Source organism: Pogoniulus pusillus, chromosome 2 (assembly GCF_015220805.1).
Source record: "Pogoniulus pusillus isolate bPogPus1 chromosome 2, bPogPus1.pri, whole genome shotgun sequence".
Lineage (NCBI taxonomy): Eukaryota > Metazoa > Chordata > Aves > Piciformes > Lybiidae > Pogoniulus > Pogoniulus pusillus.
The window spans coordinates 19,541,713-19,550,802 of NC_087265.1; the positions used below are offsets into that span (position 1 = coordinate 19,541,713).

At 45.8% G+C, this 9,090-nt stretch overlaps 1 long non-coding RNA gene across 1 annotated transcript; it reads right to left on the reverse strand.

The window, feature by feature from the left end:
- Positions 1-681: 681 nt before the first annotated feature.
- LOC135187662 (uncharacterized) lies at positions 682-3,191 on the reverse strand. Its single transcript, XR_010307402.1, has 3 exons — positions 3,066-3,191; positions 2,010-2,104; positions 682-948 (listed from the first exon to the last, which is right to left on the reverse strand). It is a non-coding gene; the product is annotated as an uncharacterized LOC135187662 (long non-coding RNA).
- Between the last annotated feature and the right edge of the window lie 5,899 nt (positions 3,192-9,090).

The following is a 9,090-nucleotide window of genomic DNA, read 5'->3' on the forward strand; positions in this document are numbered from 1 at the left end:
GTATAAGCCTGGTTTTGGCCTATCAGGCCTACCACAACAGTGAGCTAGAATGATTAGTTGGGTTACATGGATTCAAGCAGAACAGCAGAAGACCAGAAAGAAAACACTGACAGAGTCAGACAGACAGAATCTCTTATCTATGTTCCTATCCTTGTTTTCATACATCTCAGCAAAACTATGAGTGAAGTAGACATCACTATTGTTTTCTTTTTCACAGCCTATGATCTAATTTTTCTCATTAAAATATTCCAATTAGTCTCAAACTAGCACAAGGAACAAGATAATTTGAGTAGGATTTTTAAAGAACATTTGCCTTAAGCTGGGATAAAATAGAAAATTCATTCTGCTTGTAAAGGAGAAAGTCTCCATTCTAAATGACCTTACATCAAGCTATTCACATTTCTTCTGCTGTAGTAGGACTACACTTTGTTCTTTATCTTCTCAGAATTCAGGACAAAAAGTTGGTGAGAAAGGAAAAAGGAAGAATTAACTTGAACCTCAAGTCATGCCAGCACCTCTTGTTTGTGATTTGTGATGCTCTCAAGCTACAAATAGCACATGCAAAGTTTCTAGGTAACAGCAGTGTCTGGGAAGTGTGATGTTTGCTTGGCAAGTGGAGCAGCCTCACCAGAAAATGACAGAGAGGGAAAGAAACTCAATTTGCAGAGGCTGTTCAACATATGGTTGCAGACAACAGTTGCTGATGGCTTTAAAAAAAAGAAATACCACCTCCACCCCACTTCTCTAAGCTTCTCAGCAGAGACAGCAGCATATTTCCTCTAAAAACAAACCCATACTGTTTATCACATTCCCTCCTCAGTTCCAGGAGTCTTGTGGTATGCATCATTCCTGGGGGAAGACTTGGCATTTTGTAACAGCCCTGCTTGCTTAGTCTTGTTCTAGGCAGTGCTTTCAGTCTCATGTGGATGGAAATCAGGAGTCTCATCCCTGAAGGGAATCAAGGAGCAGAAACGGAGGCAGAAATTTAATGCATTGCATCTTCTCAAAGGCTGCATGTGGGCAATAACAAGCTTTGTGTTGGCCTCTGTAAAGATAAGCTCTAAAACTTCATCTTTTGCAGAAGCAGTAAACATTTCTAAAGAGCAAAGTTCACAAATACGGACTAAAAAGCCCTTTCCTCAAGATCCAAGCAGTCACAGTATGCCCACCGCCCTCTGTGCAGAAAGGCAACTCAGTTTTTCCTTTGTTTCTTCACTGCCCATTTGGTGCATAAAACCCTCCAGTACCTCTAAGATACTATTTAGTAAACCTGGCACAAAATACTAAGAGGAAGAATGCCTAGGTTGGCTGAGGTAATATGTGAGACTAAAAATGCATCTTCTGTATATTTAATGTTTCAATCAAAAATAGAGTGTCTGTGCTTCAATTTAAAGATAGAGAACCTCTAATTTTTGCAATAACGAAGGCTGAAGATGGCAGTGCCAGGGGAAAAAAAAAGAAAAAAGAGAGCATGAGAAAGTCATAACCACTTAATTAGCTGCTAGATCAGCCACTGTAGCAGAGCAGGATTTTTTTGGGAGACAAGTGGGATTTCAAGCTTCTGTCTTCAGTTTTGCTAATCTTATCATGAGATAAAACAAGTAAAATAACTCAGGGTGAAATATCAGAATAGGTTTTATACAATGAGCCGTTTCCCCTGTTTACTCACCATTTTCGCTAGTCTCAACCCACTCTCCTGTTTAATGTAAACAGCACTTTCTTAAACTTTTCAAGTCGGAAATCAAAACTAAAACACTATTTCAGAAACATTTGAGCAGTAAAAATCTGTAGCAAGATTTCTTGTTTCTGGAATAAACAGGAGCAGAGGGCCCCCAGAACACTGAGGAAATATTTAAGCACCATGAATCACAGAATCACCTTCCTTTATGTTGTAGGAAGTGCAAGAAAATAACTGGAAGAAAGACCACAGCATCTGAATTTCCCACCTGTCACTATATGAAGTAGCAGGAGGTGAGTGTGCAGTTAGTGTCCAAGCCACAGCCACTCACCCTGGTTTGCACATCTCAGCTGACACGCAGTACTCCAGTCCTTATTGTGGTATGGCTAGAGCCAGTGGAAGGCTGTTGTCCAGTTGCACTTCCACCTGAGGAATTTCATGGGAGATGTTATCCACTCTCCACACAGTACAAATATGTCATCCCTTAAAAGAGAGTACAGAAAGGACAGACTGTCCTGTGAATTAACCTGCAGCTCTTCTGTCTCCTTGAATGTTTTGACCATTACACTGTAATTTTTCTCTCCATGATACTCTTCTCCAATGCTACATCATAGGTTCATAGTAGGTTCTCCCACATGGCAACCCTTGCAAGGGCCTTTGAAAATTATATGTACAAGTGCTGCAGTAACCTCTTATACTCCCATCCATGACACTTTGGTTTATAAGGAATCATATTGCTCCATCAAGGAAGCCTTGGTGCAGATGCAGCAAGAAAAGATGGCTTCAGCTTCCAAATAATTACAGCATATGGGTCCAATTTCATGATGAAGTAAGAATGGGAGAAGTATGTGGACCAAATTAAGGATTATGTGGCTCAGCATTGGGGTTAGAAGCATGTACAACAATAAAATCTCTTTTCAGTGAAATGTAGAATATGAATATTTAGCTTTAACAACTAAGTGGGTCAAATCAATGACCCGTATTTATCCTTAATTTAGTATCTGTCTTTCAAGATCATTCCCTAATGAGTTATTTTTAAAAGTAAATATGCCAAGTAGTTTAGTTTCTTTCCTTTCCTTTTCTTTTCTTTTTGTTATGAAGGGGACTAGTTGAAATCTGAGTTTGGGGTAAAATGCAATGAGGCCGATTTAAAAGTTATTAAATAATTTATTAATATACACAAAATAATTCCCCAGACTTATTTACAACTATCCACACAAGTTCTTTGATGCCGTTAGCAGAACTGTTTTACAGAATGCCTATATACCATGGAATCTTGAAAGATTTCAGAAAATGTCTTCAATAGAGAGTCTGGCAGCTTAGTTCACTGCTTGTGAGGTTGATTAAAATTCTTTAGCAACTTGAACAAAGATTTAAGAATACTCACTAGTCCTAATGTCCGTGGCCCAAAACATAGACAGGAAAATATTCAACAGAAGTCCTGTGGCAAATTCCACGTGGGCTGCAAAGTGGAATCAGCTACTGGCTGAGGTGGCTGAGGCAGCTTGAAGTGGCTGAGATGATGGCTGAGGCGGCTGAGGCGGCTGAGGCGGCTGAAGCAACGGGCAGGCGAGCAGCAGGTGAGGGAGGAACAAACGAGCTTGCAAGCACCTAATTCACCTGTTCACCCCCATTTATAGGATAATGGCCCATGCTAATGGTCTCATTGGCCACACAATCACCCAATCATCTCTGGCAATCACCCACGTAGACCCAAAAATGGAAGAACCCACAGGCTGTTGTCTTCCAAAAATGGGGGGCGCATATGCCTTGCACGCGACAGGCATATGAAATCCCCCTCAGGCAACTGGATTAAACCAGACTAATTTGCCTGGGTTTCTTTGTCCTGTTTTCCCGCCTCTGGCTGCAATGCAGACAGGCAGATAAATAAGACAGCACACGCTTAAGCACATTTTATGTCCTTTAGGACTATTCACCACTCTTTTCTCTTCTCTCCTTTTCTTTCCTTGATTTTTCTTTTCTTTTCTTTTATCTTCTCTTTTCTGTATCTTCTCTTTTCTTCTCTTCCATTTTCTTATCTTCTCTTTTTTCTTTTTTCTCTTATTTTCTTTCCTCTTTTTTTTTCTTTCTCTTTCTTTTCCTTCTTCTCTTCCCATTCCTCTCTTTTCCCTTCTTTTCTTTCTTCCTTTCCATAAAACAGAATACCTATACTGTTGTGTGGCGTTAAGCTGTTTTTACCCTATTCCCACAGTGTTTCTAAATAACCCTACCTGGTGAAGCACAATCAACAGAGCAAATTGTTGTGCACAGTGATGATTCAAAAGTCTATGTAGCCCCATATCCTGTGTTCTTACTTCAGATCAAAATTAGATCTATAAGAGGATATATAATACTTCCTTCAATCACTCTTCCCTCCTTCAGCAATGTGCAAGATTTCAAATGCTTTGTACTGGATTATTTGCGGTGAAGGATGTAATTTTCTATATTTTCCTCTGATATTGCTCATTGGAAATGTTTTCTATCTTTCATACAAGTCACATTTCATTCATTCCTTGCAGTGATTCTCACTTCAAGAGGAAAATAAGCTTGAGTAAAAGAAAGTTTGGGCAGAGTTAACACAACAATTAGCAATTATCAAAAGAGATTTCAGAGATCTAATTAGTATTTTCTTCTTGCACCAACTTTGAGACTTTGTCACACACTTGCTCAGCAGAGTTTCCTGCATCTTTTAGAACTCTTGATACTTCAAACTGAGCTAGAAAGCTAGAAGCATCTTTGATTTTGCCTCCTAATTTGAAACTTCTATCTTAAATGTTAATTCTTTGAAGAACTCTTCTCTCCCAACTGTTCATAGTCATTATTTCTATCAGCTTACATTTTTCTAAGCCTCTCATTTCAAAATACTTGAGAAAGTGCTCACTGGAAAGACCTGGATAACCAGAGGACAGTGATGGCGATTTGGAAAAACTGTAGTCATTAATGTAGCAGAGAATTTTGGACCTCAAATAATTAGAAACTGACAGAATCCTCTGAAAAGCACAGGGTGCTTGTTCTCAGATAGAAAAAAAGCCTGTTTCTAGCAAAATCTGCTTTCTAAATTTCAGATTTATAAGACTACATTTATGACAAATCTCCAACTGCACAGGGACAAGTAGCAGTTAAAGAATCACTTAGTTTCACTCTAGGCTCTGGGGTGTATTTGGGAGGAGACTAGAGTAGATGAACAGATTTGACAAACATGAGGATGCTGTAAGCCCATGTCAGCAGGTATGAGCACGAGAAGAAAGTGACAGCCATTAATATACCACTGGTTGTTAAAATCTAAATGAGCCTGAATGCAGTTCTCTGAAAATAATCTATTTCTTTTTCTTTCCTCAACCTGCAAAAGGTTTCAGTGTCTGAAGAAAACAAGGGACACTGTCACTGTCAGAGGGAGGCTGTTATCTGTAGGGAAGGTCTTTCCTCATTTTCAGACTACATAAATTATGTAACTTTTTCTGGTGAGGTTAGGGAGGGCTATTGATACAGCTTATGCACTGCAGGAGACAGCAGGGCAGAATGGATTTTTATGGAAAAATGCACACTGGCTTGACTGAAAGAATTAGTGGGTTTATAATTTTCTCCCTCCTGTTGATGAGCTGACAAAGAGGGAGAAAAATAAATGTTCCCAAGGGACCACACTACATCATCTTTTCCATGTCTTGTAAATAGGAGTATATAGTTTTATTATGCACCTTGAAATCTTCACTACACTCCGAGTCTGCTTCCACAGACTCTGGCTTACATTCTGAAGCATGCTGAAAAAAATAACTTGTTCCTTTGATACTGAAGAAATAGTCATGTTGGCAAAAAAATAATAAAAAAGTATTCGCAGATTGGGCAAACTGTGCATTTGGAACTAGATATTGCTGACAGTTTCTGAACAGTGGGTCACTGTAGCTTCTTCATAGAATCATAGATTTGACAAGGTTGGAAGAGACCTTCAAGATCATCCAGTCCAACTTATCCCCCAGCCCTATCCAGTCAACTAGACCATGGCACTAAGTGTCTCATCCAGTCTTTTCTTGAACACCTGTGGTGGTTTGGGTGTACCCCGCCCCCCACAGTTTAGAAGTACCCCAGTTAGACTCAGCCGGCTCTGGGAATATAAATGAAGCTATTTATTTACAGCTAGCACAATGTACAAGCAGATATTTACAGTATATACAGTTATATACAGAAATATACAAGTTAAAAGTAATACAGAAACACAACTCCCCTCCCAGAAACCTGAGTCCCCAGGAGGGGCTCTCAACCACCCCTGCACCTTCCCCCTGTGTGGGAAGCTTCCTCCCGCAGCGGAGCATGAAAGGTAAACATCAGACCCTGTGATGAGAAGTGTCCTTGGAGCCTTGAGGCTCCCAGGGGCCTGAGCCTGCAACTATGAGCAACCCACGCACAGCTGTCAGGGGGTGGAATCTGCCCGCCTCTGAGGTGGGCACAGCCCAGGGGGCTGACTCTGGCCACCCCCCCTGGGTGGGATCCTTAAGGTGTTTACTGTAAGTTAACCTATCTCTGCCTTACACTTAACCTGGAGCCAATCTGTATCCTCCACTTGTACCAATCTTGAACTAAGTCAGTTGTCTACACCCCCTTTGGGGGCTATAAAGGTCGCTGTATCGCCCTAATAAATTGCACTGCTGCGCAGAAGCCACAGAGTCGACTCTCAGTGCCCCGATCTCTCGCCGCACCGGTCTCCGATCTCCAACAGATGGCGCCCGAACACACCGATTGAACCTCCGGACAACTCCAGGTACGGAAGACCCGCACCCCGGGCCCCCACCCCAGGCCGCGGAGAAGACGGCCAGGCCGCTTCCCCCCCCACCGCCAGGCCGCGGAGAAGACGGCCAGGCCGCTTCCCCCCCCACCGCCAGGCCGCGGAGAAGACGGCCAGGCCGCTTCCCCCCCCCACCGCTAGGCCGCGGAGAAGACAACCGCCAGGCCGCTTCCCCCCCACCTCCAGGCCGCGAAGAAAACCGCCGCCGGGCCGCTTCCCCCCCCACCGCTAGGCCGAGAAGAAAACCGCCAGGCCGCTTCCCCCCCCACCGCTAGGCCGCGGAGAAGACGGCCAGGCCGCTTCCCCCCCACCGCCGGGCCGCGAAGACAACCGCCGCCAGGCCGCTTCCCCCCCCCCCCCCCCCCTCCGGCCACGAAGGACATAGAGGCTTCCACATAAAAGGAGCTGGTGGAAACGCAAGAGATCGGACGCTACTATACCCCCTGCTGGGGAAACACGTCTCCTTTTTTTCTCCTTTTTCCTTTTTTTTCTTTCTTTCTATTTTTCCTTTTTTTTTCCTTTTTTTTCTTTTTTCCTTCCCCCTCGTTAAACCCGTTACTAACCAAGGGAAAGGTGTCTGCCAATACGGACGGCCTATATAGATAGGCGTTTATTAAAAAAAAAAAAAAAAAAAAAAAAAAAAAAAAAAAAGAAGAGTCACCGCCCATAAAGATGGGGGCAAAAATTTTAATAACGGCAGCTGGTGTGACGACAGGTGTGACCATATAGATGGGCACTTCTGGGGGCAGTGATCGTGCATAGTCAGATCCCCCCAGGGCAGTTGCCGCCGGAAGGCGAACGCACCACCCACACACCCCCCCCCCCCCCCCCCCCCCCTTCCTTCCTTCCTTTTTTCTTTTTTTCTCTTCTTCCACGCGCTTACGGAACCTTGCCGTTACCATGGAACCTCCCAGCCGCCCCTCCCTTCTTCCGCGGTTTTTTCAAAGTATTGGCGACTCCCTTTGGGGAGCTGGCGAACCGACCTCACAAGCACTTTTGGATAAACAAGTAGCAATTTCTCTCCTCTTGAACTTTTTAGAAAAGCGAGGAGTTTCCATGTCAAAGAAAAAATTGACTTCCTTAGTAGCATATGGACTAGTAAGAGGACACTTTCAAACTTCAGACTCTCTTTTTGATGAATCTGAATGGCGCCGCTGTGGCGATACTATTTTTGACCAGGCTATTGACGGTGACAAAACAGCCAAAAGCGTACAGAAGCAATGGCGTGATGTCATCAATTGCTTGAAGAAATACAGACTGGAACAGACCCTTGCAGCTACAGCAGCAGCACGGCTTGCTGACGGCTTGGACACTCGGGGGGAGAGACCACTAGAGGCAATGGTTACCCCAGCTAGCTCTCTCTTTTCCGACCTGAAAATTTCTCCAGGCACGGTGGTGCCTTTGATGACTCTCCCCAGTGCATCTACTGTTCCGATGCTGTCCGCAGTGCCGAAGCAACCGGTGCCGCCAACTTCAAACGCTCCGACGCAGCCAGCAGCGCCCCAGCAACCGGTGCTGCCAACTCCAAACACTCCGACGCAGCCAGCAGCGCCCCAGCAACCAGTGCCGCTAACTCCAAACACTCCGACGCAGCCAGCAGCGCTTCAGCAACCAGCGCCGCCAACTTCAAACACTCCGACGCAGCCAGCAGCGCCCCAGCAACCAGCGCCGCCAACTCCAAACGCTCCGACGCAGCCAGCAGCGCCCCAGCAACCAGCGCCGCCTCAGCAGGACGTCCCAATGCAACCGGTGCCGCCTCAGCAGGATGTCCCGATGCAACCAGCACCGCCCCAGCAACCAGCGCCGCCTCAGCAGGATGTCCCAATGCAGCCGGTGCCGCCGGCTCAGGACCCTTCGTTATACCCTGCGCTGCCTCAAGACGTTCCCGACGTTCCTGCCGTTCCAGTGCAACCACCAGCACCCCCGATGCCAGCGGTACCAATTCCCCAAAATATTCCCACCATCCCTGCCGTTCCGGTGCAGCCGTCTGCCCCCCTGCTCCCAGCGCCACCGCCCTACAGTGGTCCGTTTTCCCCACTCCCGGCTTCCGCTACCATCTCGCCACGTCCGGCGCAAACTCCTTTTGCTACATTCCGACCCGCCCCCCCGGCTGCAGCGGGCCCGAGTTGGACTTCCGCCACGTAAGCCGGTCCTTCCTCTCAAGCCCGGGAACCGCCGCCTGTGATTAACTCGGACGCTAGCGACTCCTCACAATCCGATGCCGACGACACTATTGACAATGTTGCCGACGACTTACAGAAACTTAGAATAATGCCTTCTGGCAATGCCCAGCCCCTGGCGGCACCACAAGCTACAGAGATCACCGGGAAGACTCTCCAGCTTACACCCGTTGGTCCACAACATCGGTGGCGTGCCGTTATTCGCGACGCCTTGTTACAAGGTGATTGGGAGGCAGCTGCTGCTCTGGAAGGTGCAGCGGCATTCCCAGTTGTGGCAGCATGGACCGCAGATGGACAGCCAGGAGCCACTCACACGGCTCTTGATTGGAAACTGCTTATGCAGTTGAAAACAGCAGTATCTTCCCATGGCTTACACTCACAACCGACTAAGCAATTGCTGAATTACATCTTCTCCGCCTATGTGCTATGCCCAGCAGATTGTGAGACTGTTGCGA